Source organism: Neopelma chrysocephalum, unplaced genomic scaffold (assembly GCF_003984885.1).
Source record: "Neopelma chrysocephalum unplaced genomic scaffold, ASM398488v2 Primary Assembly neopelma1_44, whole genome shotgun sequence".
NCBI classification, from domain to species: Eukaryota; Metazoa; Chordata; class Aves; order Passeriformes; family Pipridae; genus Neopelma; species Neopelma chrysocephalum.
In genome coordinates, this window is record NW_020897703.1 from 21,361,272 (window position 1) to 21,379,472 (window position 18,201).

General features: G+C 39.1%; 1 protein-coding gene across 1 annotated transcript in view; it reads right to left on the reverse strand.

The window, feature by feature from the left end:
• Nucleotides 1-18,201, reverse strand: part of CNTNAP5 (contactin associated protein like 5) — a 292,078-nt gene that overhangs the window by 68,672 nt on the left and 205,205 nt on the right. The window lies entirely within an intron of this gene.

The window sequence follows — 18,201 nt, forward strand, 5'->3', positions numbered from 1 at the left end:
ATAGAAAATAGCAGCTTTGAATCTCCAGCAGTTTTGCTGAAGATGAACTGGATACCTGACCCTGATGAAACCAAAAAATTATCTCATTTCCTCTATTTTCTGCATTCCAGCTCACCTTCAATTTGAAACTGTCCCTCTTGCTTTCAACTCCTTTTCCTCTTCCTCATTCCCCTTTTCCTTTCCTATTTTCTCTGTTTAGCCTAATTCCTCTAGGTAAATTGAGATAAATAAGCCTTGCATTGCTTGAACAGACAACCTGTGACATTGTTACATGTCCTGCCACATCCTTACTCTGTACTGGGACCAGAAACCCATCAATTCCTGGGATTCAATTACAAGAAAATAATGAACATGGATAAGCCACAGTGGGCTCCAACATGACCCTGCCTGGGCCAGAGGAGCAAGACCTGCTCAGCAGATGTCTGGAATTTTTTTCCTGTGTCATAGGTATAGCCAGTGAGAATAATGGCAAAAAGATGAAGCCATCATTTCTTGCCCTGACACTGTTTGGCCAGCTCCTATGTGTTCATTCTCATCCTCATTCACCAGTACCCTCTCACCCATTTCCACTGAAAGGTCATCTCATGAGGTGGCTCAATACAGTGCCCAGGAAAAGGTCTTTAATTCTTAATGAATTCTTCTGCATAAGTATAAAAAAAGTGAGAGTAAGTAGTAGTGGGTGCTGCATTAATGGGCTAATAAAGAGAAGATAAACCAGATCATGTCATTTCAGTTCTTGTGGGGTTCTCTGCACCTGCAGCAGACCAGCATTCAGTGGCTCTCTAGGGCCTGAGGAAGACAATAGGAATGAGAGTTACAGCCACCCTGTATGCAGCTAGTAACACAGCCCACTCTCTCAATGTCCTACTGAATCCCACCCACGTTATCTTATCAGCTAACTGCTTGAGGTGCCTACATGGAATGGAGGAAAGAGTGAAAGAAATGACTGAGTTTATGAGTTTAGACAGATCATATGCTCTTCTTTAGAACTTACTTTTTAAAGCATTTTATAATGAATGTGAAAGGGCTACGAGGTAAGGAAAGAGTACTGAACTAAAGCACCTTATAAAATATTGCGAGGTGAGAATAGTAGTTTATCACAGCAGTTTTTGTTCTTAAATGCTATTTAAGTTTTCATAGATGAAAGCAATTTCAAAGCCTAGAAATAAGACTGCAGAGGACAGAGGGGAATAGTTGAAGCATCAAAGACTGTGAATGGTGCATCAAACCATAAACCAATCATTTCACCACAAGAAAACTTGGTATTCAACAATTATTCATGGCAATGTTGAAGTGAGAAAACAACTTTCATAGAATGGTAAAACTATATTATAAGCAACTATTCCAGGAAAGACTTCTAGGAAGAAACACTTTGTAGTTCTTTCTTTTACTATTATTTTCCAGGAACAATAAAGTCCAGATACAGCAACTGGTATAAAAGCATCCAGTTCCAGCGAAATCAGGGTAGTCGTGCTGATTTGCACTGACTCAGCATCAAGCTGTTCACAGGAAGACAGAACGGTTGAGGTTGGAAACTGTTTTGTCCAGCCCTCCTCTTAAACAGATTCAGGATGTGAGAATTCCTCAGACAAACTCTGGCTGTCACTGGGACAGGCAAAAGAACCATCCATGGGTATGCAGCAACTGAAACACACAGGCCTGAAGGATTGATTTTCAAAGGGGGTAAGAAAGAAAAATTAATTATATATTTGATCCATCTTGAGTTCTGCATTGTCACAGCTCAAGCTCTTGGGACAGGGCATGGATGAAGAGTAATAGAGGGACCCTACCTCCAGCACTTTGCACCTCATCCACTCAGTGTGGTAAAACATGGAGCTGTACAGCAAAGCCCCCAGCTCTGCACGGCTGCCAGGCTCAAGTGCTCTCACCTGCCTACCAGCCTGGGCCTTTCACCAGGAAAGCCCAAAATACCTAGGTCTGCAGCCTGGCCTAATAGTGGTCTGAAAGTCAGGGCATAACTAAGAGCAGGTTGATTGTTTATGAACACAAGCAAGCTGGAGTAAAGTTGAGTGGAATTAATATACGGATGAATCCAATTCTTGCAGGAAGCCATGGGCAGCTTGCTGGATCCTGCCCATGATAAAATGCAACTTGATAAACTAGGAAAAGAAAATAGATAAAATGGGGACATTTGGGACATTTAATAGGAGACTGGATAAGTTGCAGAAAAACATGCTGTGGAAAGCAATCTCTGCTCTGTCCTTTGGGAGGAACTACATACACTAATAACAGTTCTTCTCCCCCCGTTATTTTGAAAAGTGTCTGAGTAAAAATGGAATTACCTTACTCAACAGAACTGTTTCCTATATATGCAGTTTTAACTATCAGCATTAATAATGAGAAAAGGATCCTTATTATTGCTTTTTCACCCCTTCTAACATTTCACCAATACAGTCACTAGTGACTGAAATGGACTGTCTTCGGATTTGACAACCCTCCACAAAAGACAGACTAATTTTGTTTCCATTGCACTTGCAATGGCAGCTTCTAGGAATAATAAAAACTAGATTTGGGTATAGAGAATCTTTATTAGCAATATTGATTCATGAAGCAATGAGAACACACCTTGTCCTTCAGCTCCCAGGTTAACACAGCATGGCTGACAGTTAGAGAATAAAATCTATTTACACGGAGTGAATCTGACCAGCAAGTCATTAGGACAATGTCATTTCCACAGTGTGCCTTTCTGAAGTGCAACTACTAACTGGTTCCTGTAAGTGGCTGATAACAACTGAATTTCATAGCTTAGATTGATCTTAAAGAAATCAGAAAATATCATCAGTAAATATGCTGAATTCCTGAACTGGAATAAAAATAGAAAAACAGTCTTAATAGAACATAAATTAGAAGAGATAATAACATATTGCTAATCACTTTGAAGCCTCAATCCCTAATTAAATAAATTAGAGGATATTCCTAAAACTGATAATAGCACTCTCAGATATTATTGGGATGGTGTTTCTGTTTTGGAAAGAATCCTTTGGAACATGAGATCACATCTCAAGTTCCCTGTAAAATTATTTGGTCAAATGAGCATCTTTGGTAAGAGGGAAATCCAGTATCATGGTCCATGCAGCTCTAGATAAAAAGTCAGAGGGCTTTTTTATTATTATTTTGTTGTTTTGGGTTCTTTTAATGGCAAAAAAGAAGATATTTAAATTAATGTTAAACAGCTGTAAAAGTCCGTGTGCAGAGTACACAATATATTTCCTGTCCTCTACAAGACAGGCATTGTAAAGAACCACAAAATGACACCAACATGCAGAAAAGAGTTTAGAGAATAATATAGGCACATTTCTGAGTCTTGCACTAATTATGAGCCAGAAAGGCAGCTTGGACAAGCAGAGATAAATCATGCTCTAAGCCTCTCCTCCTACTCTTTCTTCACATCCCTACTGAATTGAAATCTCACAGGGCCAGTTGAACTGGATTATTTTTTGCTCCTAAAACGTGTTAGTTGGCAAAAGACAACACTCAGTTGCATTTACTATGATCACGAAGTCCAGTACAGCAGTAGAAAGAGTCCAGTTTTAAGTTCTTGGTCAAAAAACCCTCAAACAACAAACAACTTGTTGAACTACATTCCAGTATCTCTGAGACGCTACAAACATTACTGCAACTCATTAAACTTCTTTATAGTCTGATGTGTTGCAACACATTACAGAGCAATGTTAAATAAATAAATGCTGATTTGACACTGCTTTCAACTGCAGAGCAATTCTGCTTTTCTCAATATTACAATTAATGTCAGCAGTTAATGTCTTAAGTGGTGGAATTGGAAACTCGGCTACAATAAACAAATGCAGTCAAATTTCAGCTTAAAGATATACCCAAACTAAAGCATGGCATTAGTTCAGCTGTCCCTGTCTCAGGCTGCAATTACAGTTTTGTTGGTCAGAGCAGCAGGGGCACCATTTGTCATCCTAAGGAAGCCTGGAGTGCTATGAAATTGGGCACTTTGGAAAAATGCAGCTGTAGCAGAACATATGTATATGCAAGACCATGAAATGAACTGGCTCCGAGCCAGCACATAAAGAGAAAAACAAGACAATGTAAATGAAAAAATTCATAGAACACTGTACTCAGAAGATGCTCCTATTGATATATCCTGGACACCCTTAAAGGTCAGGATGATAACAATCTGTCTTCTCTGTGGAATTGCTTAATCAATTTGCAGCTCTTTTCTTCAGCCTGTTAGCAACAGGTTTATATCTTTCAACTAGATCTTCTATTTAGTTTTTGCTATTTAATTGGTCTCAGGTTCCTGTGTATTTCTCTATACAACTGTAACAACCATGGGTATGTATATACATTCCTGCACAGACTGTACTGGATAGAATATGAACTGCTCGGCTATGCTCAGTAGGTCTACTGTCACTAACAGAGATTATTATTCAGCTGAAGATGGTTTTCTGCTCCTGCAGCTGAATGCAGAACTCAGCTGTAGCTTTACCACTGCGGTCAATACTGGAATGGGCAGAGGCTGCAGAAGAATGAGAACCATGCAACCATGAGAAGTCCTAGTCCTTCCTCTCTTTCCAAAAGCAGAACAGGCCTATGTGTCTTCTGTATTTAATGGTGAGAGAAAGAATCAGCATTGGAGCCAATCCCTAATCTACAAGCTTCATGAAGTAAGAATCAAGATCTTTGCATACAATATAACCCTCTACCACAGGCCTTTCATCACAGCTGATGAGACAAATCTTTCTGTGGGCTGCATCAAGGCTGTGAATCAAAAGTCCACAAGATCACATACATTATCATCTTTCCTTCCAACAGTGAGGCTCCTTAACTCAGTGTACCTTCCTCAAGCCAAGTATAGTCTACTACAAATTCTGTCAGCTGCTGGTTTGGAGAGATGCAGACATCTCTACCAGATGGTGGTGCTTGGGTCAAAACAATACAACCGAGGCAGATAAGTCTCTTTCAGATTGGTGTAGGATTTTGACAGGGTATACATTAATACGTGTCATTAGAGTTCTTCAACAGCTGTACAAAAAATAACTGGCTCAATCACTTCCATATAACTCTCTACATCATTTGCCTGCTTTCTTTTCAAGACATGGAGGCCCAGCAGGGCAGGCAATGAAGTCATGGGTGATCAGACCCAAGATCCATATTTAAAATAGGAATCTCTGAGGGGAAAACTTCTTATAAAAATATATGAGAGCCACTGCCACCAACCTCTTCTCTCTACACATATGCCTGTATGAGTATGTACACCTCCATAATAATGGAAGATTTCTACTCAGATTTACTTTAAGGAATTTATAAATACAAGTTACATATTTATGGCTGTAATACACTGCTAAGGATTATGTTTTTTCTCCCATCTGAAGAGCAGAACAAATGCAAAGGCAAACATTACCCTGATGTATGCTTCATGACAGAACAGACCGCAGAAACAATCAGCAATAAGCAACCTCTTTTAAAGAAAAGTCACAACTTCCCTCCCCTCCTCTTGTCTCAGTACTTTTTTTCTTCCCTAAGTCAAATAATGTTTTTCAATGTTGATGTTGTGCTTTGCATTTTCTTCCATCTGCATTCAACTGGTCAAGATAAGGTGCAAATGCTCAGAGATTTAGGTGAGAGTTGTTGGTATTATGCTGTAAATTCAGAGAAAGAGAAAACTGAGGTGTAAATGAAGCCACCTCCTATAATAGGGGAAGAAATGTTTTTGTCTTTAGGTTTCTTTTCCATAGTTGAGTAAAGGTTTGAACCATACCGCTTTACTTTTAAATGAAATACATAAATGATTCCCAAACAGCTGGCCTACTTAACACTACTATTGTAAACATCTGTTCACATTCATGCATGCAAATAAGAACATCAGCTAGCAAGTCTCTTAGGTTCAGATTAGTCTTTATCAAGTCCTCCCAGAAAACACTGGGGTGGAGGCCAATGAGTGTGTGAAGTGGGAGGAAAGAGAATTCTTGAGCTTTTTTTTTGGAGAATTGATCATTGGAGGAAAGATGGATGATGGAGAATACAAAAACCCCCCAACTACATGCAGAAAACTACATTTTTCAATGTGTTTGCTTTAATGGAAATTTTGTTTCCTGTCTCTTTGTGGTGGTTTCCTACTTCATCAAATATTTTAGCAGCTTGTTTTGTAAATGGACTTTGTGGCAAATTTTTATCCTCCTCTATTCAAACCATCCTTTGAAAGTACCAGGGTCCCAGATCTGCTCCTACTGAACTAAATGGGATTCTTGACATTGACATGACTGGAAACAGGCCCAGGCCAGCTGTATGCCTCATTAGATACACAATTCTATAGCACCCTCTAAAATTCTGCTGAACTCTCTCTTTCAAGAAAATAAAGCAAGTAAACTCAAAGGCCATGAAATGTCACTATTACATTTCAGCACTTAAACTGAGGCACCTGATGAATTAGTCATCTTCTTGCCAGGCATCTTAGAAAACTGCAGCCCCTGAGGGATTTCCCCTGGCCGTTACCACTTATTGCAAAGTCAAAGAGAGAAAGCTAAGGTTATTGTTTTGCCTGTGGAATCAAAATATGCTGAGAGTGCATGTTATTCCCCAGACTTAGAGGTTTATTGCGTTTCTAATTCACACCTAAGGTCACCATATGTCAAGTGAGTATGCATTCTGCTACCATGGCTACTATCATTGTTTTAACCCTAATGCTAAACAGTCCTAGATTGGAACAATACTGTCTTAGAAACAGCACAGTTTAGTGCTCATAGCAGAAGACCGGTCTTCTGATTAAAGATTGCAAAGCCCAGCGGTTCCATCTTTGGGTTTGTCAGACTCTCCAAAATCATAAAAATGATTCGATCACTCTGGTCCTTTGTTTTCACACCAGAACGTCAAAGAACTAAAAGCCCCAAACAAACAAAATAAACAAAGCTAGTACAGCAACAACTGGGTCTTCTCTATTGAGAAACATTAATAAATTAATCAATCTTTGATCAAATTTTATTTAGCATTTAAAAATACAATATGAGGTTTGAAATCAGTTACTTGTGACCTGACAGGATGAGACCATGATGGCAATGCTTCTTCTGCATAATTCAATAATGTGAATTTGACCACACAATTGTCATTCCTTGTCATTTAAGGAGTCTCACAGTTAAGCAGCCATAATTGTCCTTTGGGTGTTATCTTAAACACATTAAAAAAGAAATTGAATGCTTTCACCACATTATAGTTGGGACATTTTTTCAGAGCTAATTTCTATGTCTGTGAATTATTCATAACACACTTCAAACAGGCTCTTCTGGATAAGGTAATTGACCTTGTCTGCATGAAGCACCCACTACCTTGCCTTGGGATAATTAAATCTACGATTTGGTCCATTATTCAAAGGTAATGTCTTTTCATTAGGTTGGGCAATATATTATCACTCAACTAGTCACCTAATTCTGCATTTAACGTATTCAAGTTTTCACTGTTTTGTCATAGGTTACACTCATCATAGCAATATCTCACATTTAGTAGCAGTGTAACAGTAAGACAGCATTCTCTTGATAAATGGAAGCAGGACTTTGAGGACTACAATTTCAAGATTTACTTGCATATTTGCAACCTCAGTTGGCTTTGTTTTTTCTATGGGTAAAAGCAGTAAAGGATATCTACTCAGTAAAAACTAGAGTCAGGTCAAAACTCAGGTACAACTATTTTACCAGGTGTCAGTAGCTTTGCAAATTCACATATTATTCAGTGGAAACACTTATGTGTTGTAGAAAGATATGTTAAATTACATGCATTACACATATATGACTTCCACAGAGTTTTATTTTGCTGTGTAGAGAAACTCTTGGTTTGTCTGCCATCCAAGAATGCAATTAACAATGCTGGCTGTTGCTTAGGCTAGCTCTGAACCCTTTTGACCTTCCTTGTAACAGTCTATTATCGGGACTCAATTTCCTGCTACATATTCCCTCGAAAAATCTTGCTCAGTGAAGACCAAAGTAACTGATTCATTTTTGCATACGCATGGAGTGAAAACCTCTGAGAGAAAGCTAAACAGTTGAGCACCCAACTCTCTTCTGTGCTCCAACTACTTTGAAACACTTCAGCAGAATAAAGCAGCTCTGAATCTATTTTAGTCAGTCACTGTCAAAGTCCTCCTGCATGAGTAAACCCTTGAGTGGCACAGCGATCTGGAGGAGCTCCTGCATCAATCCCTCTCCTGGCTGCAGAAAATGGCCAGAGATGGTATTCTAATTTATATTGCACCACTCCAGTAACCAGGCTGAAAGACACTTCTCCACCCCCCTCTCCTCAATAGCGTGGGGGACACCTCTCTATTCTAAGAACAGAGTACTGTCTTTTTCAATCTATCAGTGCTTAAGTGTTTAGATGCTGATTGCAAATACTGCATTAACAACTATGGATGAACTTGTTAACTTCTCTACATATCTGAATTTTTAAAATGTTCCTGTATTTTGTGGTTTGTTTTACACTAAAGTGGAATTTAATGAAAGATGTAATAACCAAGGAGTTAATCCAGCATCTTGCTTGCCTAAATCACTATAAATATATTGAATCCAGTGGAACTGATCCTGCATATCTCTGAGCTTTGTAATTTTTTAGTGAAATCATTCGTTATTGTAGCTTCTCTCACCCTGCCCATTAATAGAATGTTATGATTATGTTAGCTATTCAAAGCTTTTTAATCATGTTATACAAACACAATTCAGTCTATGAATTGTTTATCTTGATTAGACATTGTTTGAGTGTTCACTTAAAATTATGAAGCATTGTTTTAGAGTAGAAATAAAGACAAGGGCATCAAAAAGACTTCAAGGTGTTACAGTGAACACTTACTCTGAAGGCCTTTGGCTGAATTCCTATTTGCATGAATATTCAGGAACAATCTGTTCATGCCTCAGGAACAAAGAAAAAAATCTCAGTATCATGGTCCAGAGTAATATAAAAAAAAAGGATTATGAAAATTGTGAAATTGAAATGAAATTCTAGTAGGACAGGCAGAAAATAGTTGACATTTATCAACTAAAAGAAAGTAGCCAAGGGAAATATTGTTCTAAGCAAGATTACCTGCAACTGGCCTGGCTGCTAAATCATATTTCATAATGGTTGACTGCCTTCCATTGTGTAACCACAGTTGTGTACTGCACATTGATGGCTGCTGTCGCTATAATATGGTTATGTTTACCCATTAGTTTCTGCTTTTGTGCCACAACCCAGTAACTATGATATTATAATGGTTCTAATGGTCCGTTTCACTTTGTTCATTTACCTATTAATTTTGGCAATGGCATATTTCACGGAACATAAATTTCATCCTCTGAAAACATGAAAACCTGTAGTACAATATGGTCAGACAGATTCTGGAGCTTTGTACAGAAGTAAAATGAACTGTCCAGGGTGGCATTTTGTGAAGAACATACCTCCCTCTGGAGGCATAGGTTGTATCTAAGGTGATTACTTCAGCAGTAACAGGATGTAATTATTCACTCAATAAAATTCTGCCTCTATTAAGTAGGTACTTCTAATGTTTTGCAGATTGACTAGTGGCCCTAGCGTGTCTCACAGAGGTAGTAAACAAAATGCAACACAATCTTTTTGTCTGAATTCAGAACACAAGTGTGCAGTGGGAAGAAAGTGACCTAGAAAGCTGTTGCTGCTTTGAACATGGAGACTCTGGGAAACAGGACCACAAAACAGAACTTGAAAAATGCTCATTGCAGGAAAACCTTTCCCTGCTTGGGGACAGATATTACAGTGGCAAAATAAATAGACCAAACTGACTTTTCACAGCCAGAAAAAAAGCCAAAGGGAGCTGAAACAAAGCCTACTTCGGAAGAAGACCACTTGTCCTAGAATCCACCCCTCTGCTGTTACATTAGCTTTCAGTCATGAAGATTTCTCTCCAAAAAATAACCCCTAAACTTCTGCCTCACAACAAAGTAGTTTCATGTGGATAAAATCTGAGAGCTTGAAATCACAGTGACAATGGGAGGCAAACAAATGCTAATGTACAGAAAGCCTTTACCTCAAAGCGGAAAAGAGTAAAACACTACTTGTCTTATACTAGGCCTGACAATGATCCAGCTAGTTCATTCTTCCCCCAGCAGCAGAAGGGCGAGGCACAAGAGGTACCTGCATAAATCCCACACTTGGAGTGCAAGACTTCAGAGGTGTTCATCTGGGAGGAAATACTCTTCTTAAGGTTATTTATGTGGCTGCACAAACTTGGCCAGTGGTTTTAGAGTGGTACATTCAAATTAATCTAATGGCCCATACCAGTTTCAGGCCAAATTGGCATCAGTTGCTGCTAAACAAGAAATCTACCTGTAGAGGAGAATTACATAGATTAATTGGCTAACCTTTCTAAACACTAATGTAAAAAAAAAAAAAGTCTTCTTCTGGGACTTTTGAATTCTGCTCTTGAGTGCAAAGAAAGCTCTTGACGTTCCTTCGAGTCCTGGACAGCTCATGTGGGAATATACGCCTTGGCTAAATCAGTCTGAGCCTTCCTCCTATCAAAGGGGCTTAGAAAAAAAGCAGGCTCAAAAGCTTTTTCCTTTTTGTTCTCAAACTTTCTGGCCCAGCACATATCAAAAAATCTTCTCTAAAGAAGGTTTTTAAAGTGTTATTTTCTTTCAGGTCACCACATCTTTCTAGGTACTTGTCAACTTGCAGTGAAATCTGGTCCTCTGCAAATCAGTCCAAGTTGGGGGGATGTAAACATTCTCAAAAAAACCCATGCTTCTTGGAAGTGGAAGAATTACACATCTTTTTTTTCCCCAAGGTCTGGAGACATTTTCTCCAAGCTTGCTTACCCTTAGTAGACACCTAGAAGAGCTATTTTTATGCTTCCCTTTAACACCAGATAGTTCATATAAGAGTAATTTAATGTTTTGCTTTAAGAAGGTTTTTATTCCACTGCTGTTTGAATCCCAAGCATGAAGTAATCTCAAAAAAATAGCCTTCAGCTGATCCTCATTGTTTCTTTTTTCCTGTCTTTGCCTTCACACTTTCAAATACAGAAAATTCATTTTCTATAAGTTATCTTCACACTATAATGGGGGTAAAATTCCTGGGCTTCAGATTAACATGCAATGAATCTGAGCTCTAACTTAATCTGTACAGAGTATACAGAGTAAAAACATGACTCCTTTTTCCACATGCTTACATTTTCTTTTCTCCTACTTGCACTATATGAATAAGTTATGCCACTGATCATTTTGTCTATAGTCTATTAACACCTCTCTTTTCCTGGATAGATCAGACCAATTAAAACTGAGAGTTTATAGCCTCAAATGCTTTTCTATCCTCAAAAATAACGTAAATAGAAATGTAAATCACTATTGCTTCATTCATGTGGCACAGAAGTAGAAGAGGTCAGCTGAGAACTCTTCCACATCTATGTGCTATTCTCCAGAATCAGAAGATTCTATGCACTCACCCAAATTTGACAGAGCAATTAGTTTAATGTCAGTAAGACGGTCTGAGTCCAAGATACTCAAAGTAGGACAGCTGAAGGAAGCAGACAAATATAAGTGTGATGAGAATACACTCCCCACTGTGGCTCTAATGAGGGAGAAGGAACAGTTTTCTGCTCAGGTAGCAATCCTGCTTTCTTTCTTGGATGCTGGACAGGTTGCTGTCATAGCTAATGACTCATTAATATAACAAACCATGGATTAGCTGTTTGTTTCTAGTCACCATTATTTATTGATTGTAAACAATATGCTGAGTCCTGCAAACTAAAAAAAAATAAAAATAAATAAATAAATAAATAGATACTATCACTGCTCACGATTAAGGAAATGCTGGCTGGAATAGCCTGAAATAATTCTGTAATTCTTCTCTTCTTCAAACCGTGTGGATGAATAGTTTATACAACTGGGTTTGTCAAGCCAGGGGTATAATTAAGACGTTTGGTTCTGGCATACATGTGCATGTCATAAAATTATCCATTTCCAAACTCTCATTTGGACTGCAGAATTCCCTGAACTCAACACTTTGTCATTCCCCAGCTAGGAGCACTTCATTATCCCATAGATGTCACAGGCTGAGCAAAAGATATTATCAACTTTACTCCAAACCAGAGGTTTTTGGGATCAAAAGTCCCAAACTAACAGATTACAGAGGTTAAATAAACACCTTGCAGCATCAGTTCACAGCACTGACTTCCTTGCACCACCACCAATAATAGTGCATGCAACGACTTCCAGAATCCAGGCTCAAAATCTGTTTTCAACATTTATATTACATTTACCTGTCCTATGCGCCTTCATTATTACCCCTAGTCAAGCTTCCTTTATATTGGAAAAGATAATTTCCACGTCAGTAAAACATAGTAGATCTATTCAGTTTGGAGTGACAAATTTCTTTTGTAAATGAACCATTGAAGGTCTTTTAAAATAAAATAAAAATTAAAAAAAAATTTAAAAAGCATTTTTCCAAAACTGCTCCTTAGACTTACCAAACGAAAAAAAATCAAGGGAGGAAAAAAACCAAACAAACTACCACAAAAAGCAACAGAAATATCCAGCGTCAGCAGAAGAATGATGTATTCCATAGAAGCAAGCAGGAGTTACCCATACAAGCTCCTTCCTCACTACTCTATCAGTCCCCACTGTGAGAAGCATTTTTAAATTCACCTGACACATTGTGTCTAAAGAAAACAGAGATAATGGTGCTCCAGCGTTCATTGGAGCAGTCCTGGTAGACTCATGCCCTTTTTGTGTCACTCCAAGTACCATTATAAGCCTGCCCTCTCCTGCAGAGGGGTTCAAGGAGGGAACATGGTTTCCTTCCACCAAGTTAGAATCCATTCAGTGTATGGCTGAGCAAGGATTTCTTCCCATGTTTTTCCTGTCATTTGGCCTCTTCGCTGCATTTCCCTCTCAGAGAAACACAACAGGACTGCATGAGAAGTAATGCAAGTAGCTGCTATTCCTTCCCTGGCAGATATAGCATTCTATACCTCACTGCCAGTCTGGAGAGATTGTATAGGGCAAGGGAAAGAAAGGGTCAGAAATGGGAATAATGATATTTCCATTACTCACAGATGCATGCATGCAGGATGCATGCATACCTGCCTCATGAAACCTGCATTTTAATCAGCTGCGCACTAAAAACAACATAGCATCTTTAAAAATGGCCTCTGCATCTCTCCGTCCAAATAAGGGAGCACGTGGCACTGCTATGGCGAACTCTGTTCAAAAAGTCTCTAAATATAGCACAAGTTATCTAAAATAGTGCTTGTGAGAGAAGTTGTCAGCACTGCCACTTTGGAGGGGAGAGACAAGGTATGGTGATGGAAACACAGATGACAAGTCAGTCATTCTCAAGGAAGGAATCCTACTTACTCAAGAATAATCACTCCATACGATCTACACCTACCACCTATCCACCACTCCTTTCAACATGAGCCACTTTTTGAGGGCGGACTGCCCTGTTCTATGTTATTTTGTGCAATGACAAATAGTCTCCTGGTAATGCAATAACAATTTAAAGTTATTTTGTGCAAGAACAAATAGTCCCCTGGTAGTGCAATAGCAATTTAAAGTCCCTGGAATGATAAATTGGAAATTATACTTAAAAGGCATAAAGTATTAGTGAGCAAAACCCCATTGGTAAATGACTGCTTGTTATGGGTCATTTGAGATCACCTCATGACACATCTATGTAAAATGATTCATCAGAATCCAGGTTTCACACTCCTTTCTCCATAAAGATTTACACTGCTCTAAAAAGTGGTGTCCCTGTTATATGAAATCTTGGTGCAAACCACATCTCAAAAACTGTGGGCACTTCAGGTGAAAAAAATACTAGAGTTAGTGAAAGTCCAAGAAGAGTAAGAGCACTATAAAAGCACTGGATGAGCACAAAACTCTGTTTCACTGCATCCTGCAATACAAGAACTCACTGCACTGAGCAAAATCGCAGTCAAAAACACATTAAAAATCCCACAAATGTAGTTCTGTAAAACAGCAAGTGACGAACTCTTGGAACTTGCTTTCTTAGGAGGCTGCAGAGGCAGGCAACATAATAAAGTTCAAAATGTGATTAGACGAGTTTATGAAAAACAGATCCATAGTAGATACTAAAAGGGATTGGCAATAGCATAAACTCTAATGCCCCTAACTGAGCAACCATGGGTGATGGGGACGTATTGAGGGATGTGCTGAAGACACCAGACTTGTGTACTCACCTTAAGCTGCAAATCGCCAGCAGCCTCTATTGGAGGCAGGACCCCGAAGGACATTTCTTAGCAGCTTTGACATCACTGGTCTCATATGGGACTAAGGAGGGAGCATGCACAGACAGAGCTCTAGCAAAATACAGGGCATAGATTAAAAGACATTGAACTGTCTGAGCAGCAGAATTAAATCTTAAGTCTAAACTCAGAAATTAGGATGTGTTCCCTGCTGTGAGGTAGCACTACATCTTTCCCTCTAATAGGGAGTTACAAAATGCAAATGCAGTGGTTCACTGGTGAAGGCTAACAGCTGCCTGACATACGGGGTCACAGAGCTGGTGATGGCACATGGTGCAGCTTGACACCGAGATACAGGACTAGCTGGGAGGGAAAGGGAAGAAGAGGAGATGGAAACCTGGGCACAAGTCATATAATAGTGGGACTTGACAGACCATAAGAGGGACAGGCAGGAAGATCAGGAAAGAGGTGGGTAGCTTAGGGGGGATGCTTGAAATCTAAGCTTGAGGTGACATGCTGTGGGAATTCTACTGGAAAGAGAAAAATAAGGAAGAAGGCAGGAAAACTCCTCCACCTACAAACATTCCTATTTATTTGATTTTGCTCTAGGACTGATCTTTTCTCAGTCCCTGCCTACACAAATGTACTATGAACTTGACAGACTGTCAGTCAACTATCGTAAAGCAAGCTATCCTGCCACTGATACAGCCATCACTGTGCTAAGTCCTTGATAAGGTGGATGTGAGGCAGATTCCCAAATGTTAAGCATTTGAATACATCTACTGCTTCCAGAAAACTGGGCAAATTCAGTCAGATCCAAGGGTTTACTCAGTTAATGAAGTGTTTTCATACCTTCAAACATCTTTTATGTTAAAAGTTTAATTAAAGCATCTACCCTTGCACACATACTCTTTTCCTAGGTATTGCCTGAAATGCTCCATAAAGAAAGGAAATCAAAGACCCAGGGGGTTACATTTCTTTTCATAGTCTCACAACACAGACAGCACATTTAGAAGTAGCCCAAGCTTCCTGCCCACTCCCCTCCTCTCCTGCTAGCTTGGCTTGGTCTCTACTTCTAAGGATAAGGTGGTGGTAAAGACTGCAATCTTTTCCTAAGAGTGTGGATGACTTTCCTAATCAATGTCAATGGTCGGATTTGCTCTGGTTGTGTGTCTCTCCAACAGACATGGAAAAGTCATGAGAAACTTGCAATAACCGGTCATATAAGTTTCATTTGCCAGCACCATAAGAAAGTCAGCTATTTCTTTGATGAACAGACATCTACTCTGATGTTCACAAACTTTCTGAAAATCTGTCTGATGGCAGAGATGTACAAAAATGCAGTTCAGGGCAATCTGATTTTTGCTTTCAAAGACATGCTTGCAGCTAAACCGTACTATGACAGTGAGAACTGATAAGGCTGTTCCAGACAGCAGGAGGTGGAGATGAGTAAACTCCTTTGCCAACTGCCAGATTGCATGTCTGACATGCTGCAGATGTAAATCCAAGTAACTCAATGGGGATACTACGCTCAATCACACCTGCTGGGCATGTGCCTGTGTCTTCAGGGCAAGAGAGAATATAAAGAGAAGAAAGACAAATTCCTTGATATAAACCGGAACAACTTTATGTAATCCAGAAGCCTTCCTGGGTTTCTCTCTGAGGCAGCCCTGCGTGCCTTTCTTGTCCCTTTCCCCCATGTCAAAGCTGCGAAAGCCAAAATTGCTATGTAACAGCATGCAGCTTTGCTGGAGAGTAACACTACCAATGAAAGAGGAAAGAGAAATCTTTTTATTGCTTCTCTGTGAAACATGATAGTGTTTAGGTCCGGAAGACAAAGATTTGGTGTGTTGGTGCTATCAGCTGAAATATCCTAATCATGTGTTCCATCTCCCTGAGGAAAAAAAAAAAAACAAAACCAAACAACAACACCCCAAATGAAAGGAAGCTTAGAAATGGATTAGATTTCCTGAAGGAAGGGGAAATTTTATAGCTTTTTGTCAAGATCAGATGTACCTCTGGGGTATGCCCTTCCATCAAGCATTCACCACTGGGCTCAGTCCAGAGGTATTAGAGAGGGGTGATATTGAGCAAACTGGACTAGGTCAGGTAATGTTTCTTTCTGGCCTATGAAAGCAGTATTGTCATCGATACATGTACATTGTATACCAGCTTCTGAAGGAAGATCTGAAGTGTGGTTTATTAACTGTATTTACACATTATGATACCCTGGCAACACAAAGAGAATGTAGTGCTTCAGGCATCCAAAAGCCCAGGCCAAATCAAGAAGCAAACCCCAAGAGTTTTGCTCTTTATTCTGTTGCTCTGACCCCAAATCAAACTCCCTCCAGTCATTTCTGGGCATAAACAACACAGGTGAGAACTTTCTGCAGCGAGTCCAGCAAAATACCCTAAAATTATTCACCCTTGTAGCTCATATTCAACTTATGAGTGGAAATTCTTTAAGTCTTAGAGCTCTTCAAGACACCTGGATCTCTAGGCTCTTCTATAATATACTAGCAGTTCACCTTAAAATTAACATCAATTAATAGAGTTTTTAAGACTTCGAGGAAAATAATGCCTTTCTAACGTTTAGAAATACTTAATACTCAGCTAAGAACAAATTACCCTTATTTTGTCATTTCAAGGACTGAAACAATTTATTTTTGAGTATGTTCCACAACTTGCCAAACTTAAAGCATTAGACTACTGAGAAAGTTCAAGATGAAAAATTGAAAAATTGTAAGTGTAATTATAACATATACAAAAGGAAGAAAAAAAGAGGAAAAAATGACAGTGCCTGCCACATGCACAGCACTGGACTGTAATTTTTAAATTATTATTATCTCTCAGATGAAGTTGTAGTAAAGAGTAATGAGTTGTGCAACTCTTGTGTGGCCAACTGTCAGGACCACAGTGGCACTACACCAACTGCAAAGGCACAAGTCGGAATGCTGGACACCATCCCCATGTCCTGTCCTTTGAAGGATCTGAGTAACAAATTTGGTCCTTGACAAGTGGAGAACAAGCTGCCTGTCAGGAACCATCTTAGCCAGTCTGCCTGTTGTTTGATAACTTTAGCCCTGAAGATGAACAGTTTACATACTGTCAATTTACACAAGATTATCATTATTTTCTTTTTCACTAAGGTTTGGATTCTTAAGAAGTGTTCCCAGCTTTAGAGAGGCCCCACATTCAAGGGGTGTCTCAAAACACACTCAGAGTGTATGTTCCTGCATACACATGACCAAGTACCTCACAGAAATGTGCAAAAATCAAAACACATGCAGACCTGCTCTAATACTGTGGTGGTCATCCTTAAAAAAACATTTCAGAAATAATTCCTGTGGAATTTTATCTTTATAACATGTCAGTTGTGGTGTGGGATACAGAAGTCAACAACACTGAAAGCATGTGTAAGACATCAATTCCCCCTTTTTATGAGCAGGTATGCCTGCATTTTGTTTTCCCTTTGTGCTCTATCCTGGATGCTGATATTAACATTTCATTCTTTAAAAAAAAATTAGCAATACAAGCAGTTCTTGACTGGTAAAACTGATAATAACAAAAGACATAACTCACAGCTTTTAAAAATAAACTGACTGTAAGGCATCTGATTACTGGATCCATAAACATTCAGTGTTATATAACTTTTTTGAAACCAGGAGGGTTTTTGATACATCTCATTAGGCAATGTGTTTTTAACACAATAGGAAATCCCATTGCAAGGTCCCCTTCAGGCTTTCCGTGGGATGTCTTCTACACTACTAACAAATGTAAGAGTTGCTAATAATCAAAGAATCACCAGGACCATACAGACATTACAAGTAACCAGAGGAGACTTTGAAAACAGCCGGAAGCCTGCCCTTAATGTCATTCATCTCTCTGGATAAGCAAATGTAAAATCCTGACATCAAGACAGAGTTGAGTAGAAGGCAGACATTCTGAGTAGCCACTGGAAATTTGGTACTGCATAGAAACACAAATAGATCAGAGCCTCTGCTTCCTTTTTTCTG